Here is an 18847-nt window from a genome sequence, read left to right on the forward strand (position 1 = left end):
TTCTCCCAATCCTCTTCTGGATCATCCAAATGCTCTCTAGCAAACTTCAGACGGACCCGGACATGTACTGGTCTAAGCAGGGGGACACGTCTGTCACTGCATGATTGACTCCCTGGCGGTGTAGTGTGTTACTGATGGTAGCCTTTGTTACTTTGGTCCCAGCTCTCTGCAGGTCATTCACTAGGTCCCCCCGTGTCGTTCTGGGATTTTTGCTCACCATTCTTGTGATCATTTGGAAATATAAAAGAGTTATGGTTTTTAGAAGGCGAGGAGGAAAAAAAGAAAATGCTAAAATAAAATTGGCCTGGTCCTTAAAGGGGTGCTCTGCCCCTAGACATCTTATCCCCTATCCAAGGATAGGGGATAAGATGTCTGATCGCAGGGGTCCCCCTGCTGGGGACCCCCGCGATCTCTCCTGCAGCACCCCCTTTCATCAGCTCTCTGGAGCTAAGTTTGCTTTTTGGCTGATGACTCATGATACAGGGACCGGCGGTTCGTGACATCATGGCTTCACCACATCATGCCCCGCCTCCTAAATTCAAGTCTATGGGAGGGGGCGTGGCAACATTAATTTCATTTCTGTAACTTGCTCATGTGATCACCAGTCTGCCTCTCCAAATCTTCCAGTGCCTAAGGGTCACAACATTCACTCATTGATCTGAAGAAGGGGGTGGCCCCCCCGAAACGCATAATCTTATCCTGTATTGGTTTTATTGGTTTTATATGCTATACAATAAACCTTCCATCATTTTAACCTATACTTCCTTGGATTCGGTTTACTACACCTTTCCTCTGAACCAGCAGCACCACTCAAATGTTTTTTTTACTCGACCACTACTTGTAATGGCCATAACAGGATGTCAGTTCAGGATCTGACATTCTAGGTACTACAAGATGATGTCATCTCCTTCTGCCATCTCCCAGACCCATATCTCTCCCCCCCTCCCAGATTTATATATTGCTGCTATATCTATGGCATCAGGGCAACAAGGACCACATCTCAAAGGAGTTTGTGTGGGTTTCCTCCAGGTCATTCCAAAAACATACTGATAGGTAAAGCCCCAAAGGGCAAATGGACTGATTTGAGTGATGTAAAAACATTGCGGAATATTTTAGTGCTATCAGAAATTTTGGGGCCCCTTACACAGCTTTAGGCCTGCCCCCCCCCCCCCTGTAATACCTCCAGTAGGTAGTGTCCCACAACTACCTGTGGTGACCTCAGTAAATAGTTCCCCCATGTAGGTCATGACCCCAGGTAGGTAGTGTCCCCCAGGTGGGTAATAATGCTACCAGTTACTGTAGGTAATAATGCCCCCAGTTGGGTAATAATGCCCCCACATAGGCAATGCCTTCAGTTAGGTAACAATGCCCCTAGTTAGGTAACAATGCCCCAATTAGGTAATAATGCCCCCAGTTAGGTAACAATGCCCCCACATAGGTAATGCCCCTAGTTAGTTAATAATGCCCCCCGTTAGGTAATAATGCCCCCAACTAGGAAAAGCTCCAGTCAGGTAACAATGCCCCCAGTTAGGAAATTATGCCTCCACCTAGGTAATGCCCCCAGTTAGGTAATAATGCCCCCACATAAGTAGTGCCCCCAGTTAAGTAACCATACCCCCACATTGCTAATGCCCCCAGTTAGGTAGCCATATCCCCACCTAAGTATTGCCCCCAGTTAGGTAATAATGCCCCCACATAGGTAATGCCCCAGTTAGTTAACCATAACCCCACATAGGTAATGCCCCAGTTAGGTAGCCATACCCCCACACAGGTAATGCCCCCAGTTAGGCAGCCATGCCCCCACATAGGTAATGCCCCCAGTTATGTAGCCATACCCCCACATAGGTAATGCCCCCAGTTAGGTAATAAATGCCCCCACATAAGTTATGCCCCCAGTTAGTTAGCCATACCCCCACATAGGTAATGCCCCCAGTTAGGTAGCCATACCCCCACATAGGTAATGCCCCCAGTTAGGTAATAATGCCCCCACATAGGTAATTCCCCCAGTAAAGTAGCCATACCCCCACATAGATAATGCCCCCAGTTATGTAGCCATACCCCCACATAGGTAATGCCCCCAGTTAGGTTAGCATACCCCCACATAGGTAATGCCCCCAGTTAGGTAATAATGCCCCCACATAGGTAATGCCCCCAGTTAGGTAGCCATACCCCCACATAGGTAATGCCCCCAGTTAGGAAATAATGCCCCCACATAGGTTATGCCCCCAGTTAGGTAGCCATACTCCCACATAGGTAATGCCCCCAGTTAGGTAGCCATACACTCACATAGGTAATGCCCCCAGTTAGGTAGCCATACCTCCACATAGGTAATTATAATTAAAAAAATAATTAAAATCCACTCACCTTTCCGACGATCCTGTACTGAGGCCAGGCTGTCAGTGGTGCGGGACTTCTCTCGCAGGCTGCGTGATGAAATTACGTCATCATGTGACCTGCAGCGCAATGTACGCTCCTGTATGAACATTGCATATGCTATTTGCATAATGTACGTACAGGAGCCGGAAAATGCTATAACCTGTACGTACATTGGCCCTCATTTACTAACAGGATCCCAAAACTTTTTGTCGGGTTTTGCGCCAGAATTCTGTCTGCGCCAGAATTTGCGCCAGAATCTGGCGCACAACCCGACAAAATCAAAATCACTCAGAGTGAAAAAAAAAACAACAAAAAGGGCGTGTTCCCGACAAAAAGAGAAAAAACCCTCCGAGTGTGAAGAAAACTCACAGGAAAACCTGTGAGTTTTGCTTCACAGAAATTAAAATTTCTCAAAACGGAGATTAAAATTTAAATTCCTCAAAACGGAGTGAATCCTGCTTCCCCCAGCATGGAACAGAGTCTGTTCCATGTTGGGGGTAGTAGTAGTAGAGGGGCTGAGGGATTGATCGCACCGGGTCTCACTTCTGAGACCCGATCCGATCAGATGTTATTAAGCAGGGGAGCGGGCGGCATGTTCCGATCCCCTGCAATGTACAGTAAACTTTAATTTTTAAATTCCCCACCAGGAGCCCGAATGGCCGGGACCGAGGAGCCAATCAGGGCTCCTGGCAGGGTTTTAATATAGAAGCGCTGTGGTGGGCAAAGATGTATAGAATCGCTAGGGGGGTATATATCTGGCCCCTCCAGCGTTTCTATATATCTTTCTCCCTACTGCGCTATATCAAACTTAGTGCCCGTTGCACTTGAATAAATGTACTGCCCCCCCAGCGCTATTATATATGTATACTGAACCCCACTGGGCATATACTGACCCCCGCTGCGCATATTTATATATGTCAGTATAGATATATATAATAGCGCTGGGGGGGCAGTACATTTATTCAAGCACAGCGGTCACTAAGTTTGATATAGTGCAGTAGGGAGAAAGATAAATAGAAACGCTGGAGGGGCCAGATATATACCCCCCGCCCCCCCAGCGATTCTATACATCTTTGCCCACCACAGCGCTTCTAAATTAAAACCCTGTCAGGAGCCCTGATTGGCTCCTCGGTCCCGGACATTCAGGGCTCCTGGTGGGGAATTTAAAAATGAAAGTTTACAGTACATTGCAGGGGATCGGAACATGCCGCCCGCTCCCCTGCTTAATAACATCTGATCGGATCGGGTCTCAGAAGTGAGACCCGGTGCGATCAATCCCTCAACCCCTGTACTACTACCCCCAACATGGAACAGACCCTGTTCAATGATGGGGGTAGTAGTACAAGCACTAATGTAGTCAGAATTTTCAGAGACTTTCTGTCGCACAGAATACATTTTGTGCGACAGAAAAAAAACCTGCGACAGAAAGGAAGGGAAATTGGGCGACAGATTAGTAAATAGCATCAGAAAAAAAAAGGAGTAAAGGACTTGCAAAAACACAAACCGACACTCCACTCTTAGTAAATGAGGGCCATTATGTAGGCAATTTGCGTACTGTACGTCCAGAAGCAGGAGACCTTTGTATACACAGCGGTCTTCTGCTTCTATGCTTCTGCTCCCGCAGGGGGGTGCAGCAGGGACCGGGCCCTCTTGTAGCCCGGGCCCCTAACTGGTGTACTGGCTGTACCCCCCCTGAAGGCGTCCCTGCTGCTATATAGTAAATATAATTAAATATAAATATATAGTAGTATACACCTCCTCTGTGGCAGAGTTCACACAATGAGGCTTTTTTTTCTGTGGCAAAAATGGTGATATTGTACTGCAATTGTGCACTTCACGGTTAAAAAAAAAATGGCTTTTTTCCCCACATATTTGCTGCATATTTTGCCGTTTCCAAGATCATGCAAAAATGCAATTAAAATGTGTAAAAAATGCTGTAAAATTTTAAGGTATAATCACAGCTTAAAGATGTCAAATCTTCATAAAACACCTCAGATGTGATTATCGGTCTCCCCTCATGGCTATATTTCTCTTAAAAAATGCACTTTGAATAAGAAAATGCAAAACTGCATAGTGTGAACTGATACCAATTCACTTATGAGTATAACAAGTTAAAGGGGTACTCCGGTGGAAAACTATTTTTTTTATAATCACCTGGTGCCAGAAAGTTAAACAGATTTGTAAATGACTTCAATATAAAAAATCTTAATCCTTCCAGTACTTAACAGCTGCTGTATACTTTTTCATTTTGAATTTCCTTTCTGTCTGACCACAGTGCTCTCTGCTGACACCTCTGTCTGTCTCAGGAACTGTCCAGAGCAGGATAGGTTTGCTATGGGAATTTGCTCCTGCTCTGGACAGTTCCTTAAACAGACAGAGGTGTCAGCAGAGAGCACTGTGGTCAGACAGAAAAGAAATTCAAAAAGAAAAGAATTTCCTCTGTAGTATACAGCAGCTGATAAGTACTGGAAGGATTACAATTTTTTAAACAGAAATAATTTACAAATCTGTTTTACTTTCTGGCACCAGTAGATTTAAAAAAATAAATAATAATAATAATAATGTTTTCCACCGGAGTACCCCTTTAAGTTGGGTTATAAGCTCCAGCACCAGCAGCCTAATGAGATGACCAGGTGCAATGATCAAACACCACACCCTCAGCCAGAGGATTCAGGGGGAAATGTACATTGCATTAAAGAACCAGTTCAGCAAAAATGTTTTACATCCAAAATAGAGCTTATCCCTTGCATGCAACATCAGCAAAAATAGGTAAGCAGAAGGCAGACACAAGAGCCTCTACATTCTCTAATATAAGCCTATTCTGCACTACTTAAGCAAAAATAAATGTATTAATTGATTTCATAAATAAAGAAATAAATAAAATATTTAATTAATTATTACCGTATTTTTCGCTGTATAAGACGCACTTTTTCTTCCCCAAAACTGGGGGGGGAAAGTTGGTGTGTCTTATAAGGCGTATACACACCTATCGGGTCGGTCCCTGCGGCCATCAACGGTCGGGACCCGCAGCTAATACAGGACATCACCGATCGCGATGATGCCCTGTATTAACCCTTCAGACGCGGCGATCAAAGCTGACCGCCGCGTCTGAAGCGAAAATAACACTAACCCGGCTGTTCAGTCGGGCTGTTCGGGACCGCCGCGGTGAAATCGCGGCGTCCCGAACAGCTTACAGGACATCGGGAGGGACCTTACCTGCCTCCTCGGTGTCTTCTCCGTGCCAGGATCCCAAACATGGCCATCCCGTCATCCAATAGGAGCGGCGTGTCGTCATGGCGGTGAGGGAGAGCGAGTATACCGGGCAGCAGAGACGTTCCGGAGCGACGGGGACACCCCGGGGACGCGGCGACAGCGATTGAGGGCGACATCCAGGGCAGCGGTGACGAGCGGTGACGGGTCCAGAGCGGCGGGGACAGGTGAGTACTACCTTCTATACCAGTGGTCTTCAACCTGTAGACCTCCAGTTGTTGCAAAACCACAACTCCCAGCATGCCCGGACAGCCAACGGCTGTCCGGGCATGCTGGGAGTTGTAGTTTTGCAACATCTGAAGGTCCGCAGATTGAAGATCACTGTCCTATACTTTACATTGTATTTGGTTCAGAATCTTTATTTTCTAGATTTTTATCCTATAAAATTAGGTGCCTCTTATATGACGAAAAATACGGTAATTATTTATTTCCTGGAGTGCTTCTTGAAAGGTGCTATCAAAGATTTTTCCGCAATATGGCCGCCTCCTTCTAGAAACGGCACCACGCCTGGCCATAGGTCATGTGTAGAAATGCAGCTCAGCTGAAATGGAGCAAATGCTGCAGCGCTGCAATACCACACACAACCACTGGGCAGGAGTGGCGCCGTTTTTTTTTAAAGAAAGTAGACTTGCTTTTTCTTATCCTGAACAACATATTAAAATATGCAGGAGAATCCTCTTACGCTTTGGATGAGAATCTGATATCCGCCAAGAGATACAGATTCAGGACTCACTAGGTCAATGAGATTGATGACTGCAGCTCCGTATGCCGCCAAACATTAATTCTGCCCTGGATGATAAGAGAGGTTTATATACAACAAAGTGCGTTACAGCGTTTACATGGTAAATATTTAGTGTACTTTCCTAGGATAATCACTCGTGGTTGCAAGATGATTGGCACAGAGCACTGTTTCCCAAGCAGGGTGCCTCCAGCTGTTGCAAAACTACAACTTCCAGCATGGCCGGACAGCCAAAGGCTGTCCGGGCATGCTGGGAGTTGTAGTTTTGCAACAGCTGTAGGCACCCTGCTTGGAAAACACTGGCATGGAGAAACGGTCTCAAAGAAGTTGACCAATATACATAGGATATAAAAAAAAACTGAAAACCCTTTCTGAAATAATACAATTTACTATCTTTTATTAAAGGGGTACTCCGGTAAAAAAATAAAATAAAAAAAAATAAACAAATTTAAAGGGGTACTCCGGTGAAAACCTTTTTTCTTTTAAATCAACTGGTGGCAGAAAGTTAAACATATTTGTAAATTACTTCTATTAAAAAATCTTAATCCTTCCACTACTTATTAGCTGCTGAATGCTACAGAGGAAATTCCTTTCTTTTTGTAACACTGATGACATCACGAGCACAGTGCTCTCTGCTGCCATCTCTGTCCATTTTAGCAACCATGCACAGCAGATGTATACTAAGGGCAGCATGGTGACTCAGTGGTTAGCACTGCTGCCTTGCAGTGCTGGGGGCTTGGGTTCAAATCCCACTAAGGACAACAATAAATAAAGCATTATTATTATAATAAAGTCAGCAGAGAGAACTGTGCTCGTGATGTCATCAGTATTCCCAAAAGAAAAGAATTTCCTCTGTAGTATTCAGCAGCTAATAAGTACAGGAAGGATTAAGATTGTTTAATGGAAGTAATTTAGAAATATGTTTAACTTTCTGCCACCAGTTGATTTAAAAGAAAAAAGGTTTTCACCGGAGTACCCCTTTAATCAACTGGTGCCAGAAAGTTAAACAGATTTGTAAATGACTTCTATTAAAAAATCTTTACCCTTCCAGTAGTTTTTAGCAGCTGTATGCTACAGAGGAAATTATTTTCTTTTTGAATTTCTTTTTTGTCTTGTCCACAGTGCTCTCTGCTGACAACTCTGTCCGTGTCAGGAACTGTCCAGAGCAGCATAGGTTTGCAATGGGGATTTTCTCCTGCTCTGGACAGTTCCTGATACGGACAGAGGTGTCAGCAGAGAGCACTGTGGACAACACAAAAAATTAATTCAAATAGAAAAGAATTTCCTCTGTAGCATACAGCTGCTAAAAAGTACTAGAAGGGTTAAGATTTTTTTAATAGAAGTCATTTACAAATCTGTTTAACTTTCCGGCACCAGTTGATTTAAAAAAAAAAAAAAAAAAAAATGTTTTCCACCGGAGTGCCCCTTTAACGTCTGTTCGGAGACTCTGATAGCAGCTGTCAGTGTGAACAGGGTCGTAGATCAAGGGTGCATGGACAGGAAGAAGATCCGGCGCTCCAAGGAAGTCATACATTTCTTGTCTTTATCAGAATTCTTTAAAAACAGGGTAGTACAAACATTCTCAACCGAATTAATAAAAAACTTGATGCGTTTCGGGGGTTTGACCCTTAATCATGCTTATGATGCTCATGAGTAAGAGACGGACCCCATGAAATGCGTCAAGCTTTTTCAGTTTGTTGGGAATTTTGGACAACCATGTTTTAGAAAAAATTCCAATGACAACTGTCTGGGCATGCTGGGAGTTGTAGTTTTGCAACATCTGGAAGGGCACTGTTTGGAGACCACTATACAGTGGTGTCCAAACTGCAGCGCTCCAGATGTCAATTCAAAGCATGCTGAGACTGTCCAGGCATGCTGGGAGTTGTAGTTTGGCAACATCTGGCCCTTCAGATGTTGCCAAACTACAACTCCCAGCATGTCTGGGCAGTCTGGGAATGCTTGGAGTTGAAGTTTTGCAACATCTGGAGGACTACAGTTTGGAGTCCACTACACAGTGGTCTCCAAACTGTTCTCCTCCAGTTGTTGCATAACTGCAACTCCCAACATGCCCTTTGGCTGTCCAGGCATGCTGGGAGTTGTAGTGGAGGCACACTGGTTGGGAAACAATATCTGTTTCCTAACTCAGTGTTTTCCAACCTGTGTGCCTCCAGCTGTTGCAAAACTATAACTCCCAGCATGCACTGACAGACCATTGATGTTGGGAGAAGTAGTTTTGCAACAGCTGGAGGCACAAAGGTTGGAAAACACTGAGTTAGGAAACAGACAGTAGTGTGGAAACACTGCAGTAGTCTGTTACCTAACTCAGTGGTTCCCCACCAGTGTGCCTCTAGCTGTTGCATAATTACAACTCCCAGCATGCACGGTCTGTCAGTGCATGCTGGGAGTTGTAGTTTTGCAACAGATGAAGGATACATTCACACAAACGGGTTTGCAGCAAGTTTCCCGCTTCAAGTTTGAAATATGGCAAACTCTCCACTGCAGCTCAAACTCCCAGCGGGAAACTCTCCGTAAACCCCTGCCTGTGTGAATGTACCCTAAATACACTACACTAACCCTAAATACAGAGTAAAACACTACATATACACTACACCCTTACACTGTCGCCCCCCCCCCCCCCAATAAAAATTGTGGTTTTGACATAAAAGCAAAAAAAAAAAACACATGTGACCCCATTCTGGAAACTACACACCTCACGGAACGTAACAAGGGGTACAATGAACATTTACGCCCCACAGGTGTCTGACAGATTTTTGGAACAGTGGTCCGTGAAAATGAAAAATGTAATTTTTCATTTGCACAGCCCATTGTTACAAAGATCTGTCAAACCCCAGTGGGGTGTAAATGCTCACTGCACCCCTTGTTACGTTCAGTGAGGGGTGTAGTTTCTGAAATGGGGTCAAATGTGGGGGGTTCACTGTTCTGGCACCACGGGGGGGCTTTGTAAACGCACATGACCCCCGACTTCAATTCCAACCAAATACTCTCTCCAAAATTCCATTGTCACTCCTTACGTTCTGAGCATTGTAGTGCACCCACAGAGCACTTTACATACACATATGAGATATTTCCTTACTCGAGAGAAATGGGGTTACAAATTTTGGGGGACATTTTCACCTATTAACCCTTATAAAAAAGAAAAATATCGGGTAACATCAGCATTTTAGTTAAAAAGAAAATTCATTTTCACGTCCAACTTTAACGCAAAGTCGTCAAACACCCGTGGGGTGTTAAAGGGGTACTCCGGTGCTTAGACATCTTATCCCCCTATAAGATGCCTGATCGCGGGAGTCCTGCCGCTGGGGACCCCCGTGATCTTGCACGCGGCACGTAATCAGTCCCTGGAGCGTGTTTGCTCTGGGTCTGATTACCGGCGACCACACCGCCCCCATGTGACGTCACGCTCCGCCCCTCAATGCAAGCCTATGGGAGGGGGCATGATAGCTGTCACGCCCCCTCCCATAGGCTTGCATTGAGGGGCGGAACGTGACGTCACACGGGGCGGAGGCGTGACATCACACGCTGTCGGCCCTGTGGTCGCTGGTTATCAGACCCAGAGCGAACACGCTCCGGGGACTGATTATAAACGGGGTGCCGCGTGCATGAACCCGGGGGTCCCCAGCGGTGGGACTCCCGCGATCAGGCATCTTATCCTCTATCCTTTGGATAGGGGATAAGATGTCTAAGCACCGGAGTACCCCTTTAAGGCTCACTGTACCCCTTATTACATTCCTCGAGGGGTTTAGTTTCCCAAATAGTATGCCATGTCGGGTGTTTTTCGCTGTTCAGGCACCATGGGGGCTTCCTTAATGCTACATACCCCCCCCCCCCCCCCCCCCCCCCCCCCAAATACCATTTCAGCAAGATTCACTCTCTCCAAAAACCCAATGTCGCTCCTTCCCTTCTGAGCCCTCTAGTGCACCCGCAGAACACTTTACATGCACATATGAGGTATTTCCTTACTCAAGAGAAATTGGGTTACACATTTTTCAGACATTTTCACATATTACCTCTTGGGAAAATTAGAAATTTGGGGTAACATCTGCATTTTTGTGAAAAAATATAAAATATTTCATTTTCACGTCCAACTTTATTGAAAATTTGTCGAACACCTGTGGGGTATTAAGGATCACTGTAGCCCTTCTTACTTTCCTTGATGGGTGTAGTTTCCCAAATAGTATGCCATTTGTTTTTTTGTTTTTTGCTGTTCTGGCACCACGGGGGCTTCCTAAATGCGACATGCCCCGCAAAAACCATTTCAGCTAAATTTGCTCTCCAAAATCCCATTGTTGCTCCTTCCCTTCTGAGCCCTCTAGTGCACCCACAGAGCACTTTACATCCACATATGAGGTATTTCCTTACTCGAGAAAAATTGGGTTACACATTTTGGGGTGATTTCTCTCCTTTTACCGCTTGTAAAAAAAAAAAAATATGGCTCTACAAGAACATGTTGGTGTAAAAATGAAGATTTCGAATTTTCGCCTTCACTTTGCTGCTATTCCTGTGAAACACCTAAAGGGTTAATAAACTTTCTGAATGTCATTTTGAATATCTTGAGGGGTGCACTTTTTAAAATGGGGTCCATTATGGGGTATTTCTAACATAAAGACCCTCAAATTCACAAAACTGAACTGGTCCCTGAAAAATTCAGATTTTGAAATTTACGTGATACATTGGAAAATTGCTGCTGAACTTTGAAGTCCTCTGATGTCTTCAAAAAGTAAAAACACGTCAACTTTATGATGAAAATATAAAGTAGACATATTGGGGGAGATTTATCAAAACCTGTGCAGAGGAAGAGTGGTGCGGTTGCCCATAGCAACCAATCAGATTGCTTCTTTCATTTTCCACAGGCCTCTAAAGAGGCCTGTGGAAAATGAAAGAAGCAATCTGATTGGTTGCTATGGGCAACTACACCACTCTTCCTCTGCACAGGTTTTGATAAATCTCCCCCATTGTGTTTGTGAATCAATATATAATTTATTTGGAATGTCCATTTTCTTTACAAGCAGAGAGCTTCAAAGTTATAAAAATGCGAAATTTTCAAATTTTTCATGAAATTATGGCATTTTTCCCCAAGAAATGATGCAAGTATCGACGTAAAGTTACCACTAACATAAAGACGAATATGTCACTAAAAAGCAAACAATCTCGGAATCAAATTCATAAGTAAAAGCATCCCAGAGTTATTAATGCTTTAAGGGGTACTCCACTAGAAAAAAGAATTATTTAATCAACTGCTGCCAGAAAGTTGAGCAGATTTGTAAATAACCTCTATTTAAAATCTTAATCCTTCTAATACTTATCAGCTTCTGAATACTAGAGAGGAAGTTCTTTCCTTTTTGAATTTCCTTTCTGTCTGACCACAGTGCTCTCTGCTGACACCTCTGTCCATGTTAGGAAGTGTCCAGAGCAGGAGAGGTTTGCTATGGAGATTTACTCCTACTCTGGAGAGTTCTTAAAATGGACAGAGGTGTCAGCAGAGAGCACTTGTGGTCAGACAGAAAGGAAGTTCAAAAAGAAAAGAACTTCCTCTGAAGCATACAGCAGCTGATAAGTACTGGAAGGGTTAAGATTTTTAAATAGAAGTAATTTACAATATAACAGTATACAGTATAACTTTTCAGCACCAGTTGATTAAAAAAAAAATAATGTTTTCCAGTGGAGTACCCCTTTAAAGTGACAGTGGTCAGATGTGCAAAAAACGCTCTGGTCCTTAAGGTAAAAATGGGCTTGGTCCTTAAGGGTTAACTACTGGATAGTGTTGGGCGCGAATATTTGCATTTCAAATTTTTATCGTGAATATTGCAAATTCGCGAATATATTCGCTCTATATTCGAAATGACGAATATTCACTTTTTTCCCCGCATTTGCGAATATATTCGCATATTCCTTCTTTTCACTTGTGTAAAGAATGATGCAAATACACTTGTCAGAGGTTATCAACAACATCCCACCAACCAATAGTAAAGTTGACCACCTCATTTGCATATGCAAATATAATGAATGCGCGAAATTCATAAATATAAGACGAATATTCGTCTATATATTCACGAAATATCGCAAATTCGAATATGGGCAATGCCGCTCATCACTACTACTGGACAGGATCTGGTTTAGACCAAATAGTGCAGGCCAGCCCCTTAGGCTGAACACATGATCTATCTGAGTTCTTGATCTTCCTAGTCTGTCCTGGCCTAAAGCCTTTCTTTTGCATGCGGATAAGTCACACACTACTTATCTGAGGCTACTTTTTATTCATAAGGAGTGAATAATGAGTCAGAGAGGATAAGCATCACAAGGGCCCCTCTTATCTACTTCAGGCCTGGGTCAGGGCTTTTTACTGCCAAATCACATCTTCCTACAGACCTGCATCCTATAATAAAGGGGTTAACTGCTCATATGCATCAACAATTCACTACTGTATACAAGACACAGTTTTTTTTTCCCAAAAAGAAGCTTGTGAAGAATTTATACTGTAAATAACTGTTCAGATGTTTTGTTAAATCTGTGATTAGTTAGGTTCTGGCACCTTGAACACCCCAAGCACCATCCACCAGGCACGCTAATCAAAGTGTACTGTTACTACCCCTCAGGGAAAATGAGACCACCCCTGCCATCTTTATAGTATACTGGGTAACTGCAAGCACTACAACTACCAGCATACTGCTACCATCCAATAGCCCCAGGGTTACCACACTATCTGGGCTGCACACTGCACAACAACCCTATTTGAAATGTATACTTTTTCTGTATTATGGAAATTTGGCGATTATTTCCTTTTGTGGGTCCATGGAATCCCAGTCCTGTCCTGGTATTTTGGAGAACGTTTGCTGCATCACAATGTAAATCTGCAGATCACATTGAGTAACCTTGTAAATACTTGCACTTATCTTGTATTTCTGTCCTATCTTTTCTCTGATGATATCCGGAGCTGCTTTCAAAGTTCTGCTGGTCACAACTGGAAAGAGACTGATTTTTATCTCCTCTCGCCTGTCAGATCTACAGTGACCCCTCTCGACCTACGATGGCCCCGACATACGATCATTTCAACATGCGATGACCTCTCAGAGGCCATCGCATGTTGAAGGCCGCATGAACATCCGATGCTTTTGTATGTCGGGGCCATCGCATAAACGGCTATCCGACAGCGCAGACTGCTTCAGCTGCCACCGGATAGCCGTTTATGGTGCACCGTGTGGTCCGCTGACGATCACTTACCTGTCCTCGGGGCTCCGGCGCGTCCTCTTCGGGATCCTCTGCATCGTCGGCGCTCTCCATCGTCGCCATCACGTCGCTGCGCACGCCGTCCCGTCATCCAATAGGAGCAGCGTGCGTAGCGGCGTGATGGTGGCGACGGAGAGAGAAGATGCCGGGGAAGCAGAGGCCTTGCTGGAGCGGCGGGGACACGGCGACACCGATGGAGAGCGAGGATGCCGGGGAAGCAGAGGCCTTGCCGGGGGACGCGGCGACAGCGATGGAGGGCGACATCCAGGGCAGCGTGACGAGCGGTGGGGACAGGTGAGTACAACTTCCTCTAAATGTGGTCCACTGTTCAGGTGACGGGGGGGGGGGGATGGTTCTACTAGTACAGAGACAGCACAAGTGAGGACGGGGGGGTGCTTTTCTCCCCCAAAACAAAAAGATTGGGCATGTTGAGATTCATCATGCCTGACCCTTCTATCCACTGACATCATCTGTTGAGGGACAGTCAGAAGGCCCCCATGTGCAGTAGAGAGTGGGCTGTTACCACCAAACTTTTTACTTAAGTGTATGAAGACCTTTATCCCTCCGAAAACAAAAAGATTGGGCATGTTGAAATCCATCATGCCTGACCCTTCTATCCCCTGACACCATCTGTTGAGGGACAGTCAGGAGGCCCCCAAAGAGTGACCTGTTCCCACCAAAGTTGGCCAACTTTACTAAAGTGTATGAGAACCTTTATCTACCCTGAGAACAAAAATTAAGCATGTTGAAACCCATCATGCCTGACCCTTCTATCCCCTGACACCATCTGTTGAGTGGAGAGTCACTGGGCCCCCATACACATAGAGAGTGAACTTTTCACACAAAAGTTGGCCAACTTTTTACTAAAGTGTATAAGAACTGTCACGATTCGGCTAGCTGATAGTGGATCCTCTGTGTCAGCGAAGGATTGGCGTGGACCGTGCCGGTGGACCGGTTCTAAGAAGCTACTGGTATTCACCAGAGCCCGCCGCAAAGCGGGATGGTCTTGCTGCGGCGGTAGCAACCAGGTCGTATCCACTGGCAACGGCTCAACCTCGCTGACTGCTGAGAAGGCGTGGGACAGAAGGACTAGGCAGAGACAAGGTCAGACGTAGCAGAAGGTCGGGGCAGGCGGCAAGGTTCGTAGTCAATATGGAAATAGCAGGAGGTCTGGAACACAGTATGGGTAACACAGTAATAGCTTTCTCAAGGCACAAGGCAACAAGATCCAGGAAGTGCAGGGGAAGTGAGATCATATAGCCAGGGAGCAGGTGGAAACTAATTAGGGAGATTGGGCCAGGCACCATCATTGGTGCACTGGCCCTTTAAATCTCAGAGAGCTGGCGCGCGCGCCCTAGAGAGCGGAGCCGCGCGCGCCAGAGCATGACAGCCGGGGGCCGGGACAGGTAAGTGACTTGGGATGCGATTCGCGAGTGGGCGCGTCCCGCTATGCGAATCGCATCCCCGCCGGCAATGTCAGTGCAGCGCTCCCGGTCAGCGGGTCTGACCGGGGCGCTGCAGGGAGAGAAACGCCGCGAGCGCTTCGGGGAGGAGCAGGGACCCGGAGCGCTCAGCGTAACAAGAACCTTTATGTTGAAATCCATCACATCCTACCGTTCTCTTCGTTCACTGTGAGTCCAGTCCTCCAATACCAAGCAAGCAGCTGATTCCCCTATCCACGCATTATCCCTATAAAGGCCCCTGCAGGAGAAATGTAGTATTGCATGTCATCCTTTCAGACGAATGGTGGTCCACGTAGTCAATGGGCAGATGAAGACTTTCACAGGGAGACAGTGACTGACGAATGAATGTCATTGATTCCCTCTATGGCTCAAAGTGAAATGGCCCTCAGTGGTGGTCCCCCTGTAATAGGACTTATGGACAGGATTTACCCTGATTTACCCTTTAAAGGCAAGAAAGAAATGGGACTGCACTCACAATCCAATGACGTTTTATTCTGTCATATAAGGGTGCAGGCAGGTGCGACGGCGGCAGGGGCAAACCAGGACAGGCTGTTTCATGCTAAACTGTGCTTCTTCAAGCCAGTGCTTGAAGAAGCACAGTTTAGTGTGAAACAGCCTGTCCCGTTTCTCCCTGCTGCCACAGCCGACCTGCCTCACCTTTATACGACTGAATAAAACATTGATGGATGGTGAGTGCAGTCTCATTCTCATTTCTTTCTTGACTTTAAAGTTGCTTAAGCCTCCTCAGATGTTGCACCACTGGGACCAACATTATTCCAGAGGATCCCAGTCCCTTCTCCTGTTGGTAACTTAAATACCCTAGTTCTGCATGTGCCGGGCCATTGCATCTCTCAGCTCATACATTACCCTGATAAGAGTCACCGACAATGTAACTAGAGCACCTTTACTCTTTAAAGGGGTACTACCGTGCTGACAACATATCCCCTATCTAAAGGATAGGGGAAAAATTGCCTGATCACGCTGGGTCCCACCGCTGGGGACCCCCACGATCTCGCAGGCAGCACCCCGCTCTCATCAGGCCCCGGAGCGAACATCCGCTCTGGGTCAGATGACGGGGCCGGTGATCGTGACGTCACAGCTCTGCCCCCGTGTGATCTCACGCTCCGCTCCCTCAATGCACGTCTATGGCAGGGGCGAGATAGCCGTCTTGCGCCCTGCCATAGACTTATATTGAGGGGGCGGAGCGTGATGTCACATGGGGGCGGAGCCGTGACGTCATGATACTCCAGGCCCGTGATCGGCAATCATCAGACCGGGAGTGATGTTCGCTCCGGGGCCTGATGAGAGCGGGGTGCTGCGTGCGAGATCACGGGGGTCCCCAGCGCAATCAAGCAACTTATCCCCTATCCTTTAGATAGGGGATAAGTTGTCAGCAGGGTAGTACCCCTTTAAGACTCCCCCCCCCCCCACCTTAATAGATAGAGACACTGACTAGTGGGATACAATTGCTTTTCTATTGTGAGACTAGGTCATGGCCCCTTTAAATGATTAAGAACATATACTCTCACTCCTGCTCTGTTATTTAGCCTCATGGAAGTGTTTAGATGATGGTTCGAAAGCTTCTAAGACAGTGTTTTCCAACATGGGTGCCTTCAGCTGTTGCAAAACTACAATTCCCAGCATGCCTGACAACCGTTGGCTGTCCGGGCATGCTGGAAGTTGTAATTTTGCAACAGCTGAAGGCACCCTGGTTGGGAAACACTGACGTAGAAAAAGAGCCCCTGTTTGTTTAGTGTATTGATTACTAATTAATATTTGAAATGCGAAATTACTGCGCGATTTTGCGAATATTTAGAATATAGTGATATATATTCGTAATGACGAATGTAAATTCTTTTGGGAATATGCAAATATTTGCGAATATTGGCATTTCTAGTCAGAGGACAATGATCCCTCCCTTCTTTTAGGTTAAAGATATAATTGTGCATGCGCACTATGCGAATTTCATTACGAATTTTCGCATGAAAAAGAAAGACAACGAACATAGCAAATATGCGAATTTCGAGAACATAGGACGAATATTCGTCCATATATTTGCTAAATATCGCAAATTCGAATATGGCCCCTGCCGCTCATCGCTAGTATTGATATAATATTATTAGTGTGTACCTGTCGCCAAAAAAAAACTTACTTTTGATATAATGTAGATAATATTTTATGTATATTTGTTATTTACATTGGTTAAAACATTTGTATATTTTGGGTGAAAAAATGCTGTCACTGCAGCTATTGCCTGTGTCTTTGTAAGGAGACAAAATACAGGAAGTGAGGTAGGACAAGCAGGGCTCTGTGCAGGCTCCTGGCTTGTCAATCATCATGTGTGAGCCTGGGGCATGTAATAGAGCCTCAGTGTAAAGAGCCCTCCTTGTCCTCAGTGTACAGAGCCCTGCTTGTCCTCAGTGTACAGAGCCCTGCTTGTCCTCAGTGTACAGAGCCCTGCTTGTCCTCAGTGTACAGAGCCCTCCTTGTCCTCAGTGTACAGAGCCCTCCTTGTCCTCAGTGTACAGAGCCCTGCTTGTCCTCAGTGCACAGAGCCCTGCTTGTCCCCAGTGTACAGAGCCCTGCTTGTCCCCAGTGTACAGAGCCCTGCTTGTCCTCAGTGTACAGATCCCTGCTTGTCCCCAGTGTACAGAGCCCTGCTTGTCCCCAGTGTACAGAGCCCTGCTTGTCCCCAGTGTACAGAGCCCTGCTTGTCCTCAGTGTACAGAGCCCTGCTCGTCCCCAGTGTACAGAGCCCTGCTCGTCCCCAGTGTACAGAGCCCTGCTTGTCCTCAGTGTACAGAGCCCTGCTTGTCCTCAGTGTACATAGCCCCGCTTGTCCTCAGTGTACAGAGCCCTGCTTGTCCTCAGTATACAGAGCCCTGCTTGTCCCCAGTGTATAGAGCCCTACTTGTCCTCAGTGTATAGAGCCCTGCTTGTCCTCAGTGTACAGAGCCCTGCTTGTCCTCAGTGTACAGAGCCCTGCTTGTCCTCAGTGTACAGAGCCCTGCTTGTCCCCAGTGTACAGAGCCCTGCTCATCCTCAGTGAACAGAGCCCTGCTCGTCCTCAGTGTACAGAGCCCTGCTTGTCCTCAGTGTACAGAGCCCTGCTTGTCCCCAGTGTATAGAGCCCTGCTTGTCCTCAGTGTACAGAGCCCTGCTTGTCCTCAGTGTACAGAGCCCTGCTTGTCCTCAGTGTACAGAGCCCTGCTTGCCCTCGGTGAACAGAGCCCTGTGTCGGTGTCCCAGTACCGTATTGTATACGTTACCTGTATAGAGGTCCCCATAGTCAGAGTCCCTAGGACGTCGGGGTCCCTCTTTGTAGTTTTCCCCTTGTCAACCCTTAATTAGTTAATATCTGTAAAGAGGTTCTTATAAATATAAGTATAAATATGTATATATTTAATTGCCTACCTATTCAGCGTAGCAGGACCTGCGGGTCACTTGATTAGGTTCAGAACTCTATGGCTTTTGCTAAAGAACCTTTGGTGGTTTAGTCATGTGATCACCCACAATCCATTGTAACAGTGAGTGACAGCTGTATGGACCAATCTAAAACGGCTCAGCCCCCTGCCCATATAAGGGAGCAGCAGCCATTAATCTCTCTCTTGTTCCTGTGCTGCCAAGCAAGCAGCATCTCTCTTGGGTTGCTGACTCTGGAAGAGGTAGGACCTCCGCAGCTTACAAGACAATTTACTAGGCCAAAGGCTTGCGGCCTAGGCCTATAGCATAGCGGATAGACTAGGCAATCCCC

This window comes from Hyla sarda, chromosome 5, assembly GCF_029499605.1.
Source record: "Hyla sarda isolate aHylSar1 chromosome 5, aHylSar1.hap1, whole genome shotgun sequence".
Taxonomy (NCBI): Eukaryota; Metazoa; Chordata; class Amphibia; order Anura; family Hylidae; genus Hyla; species Hyla sarda.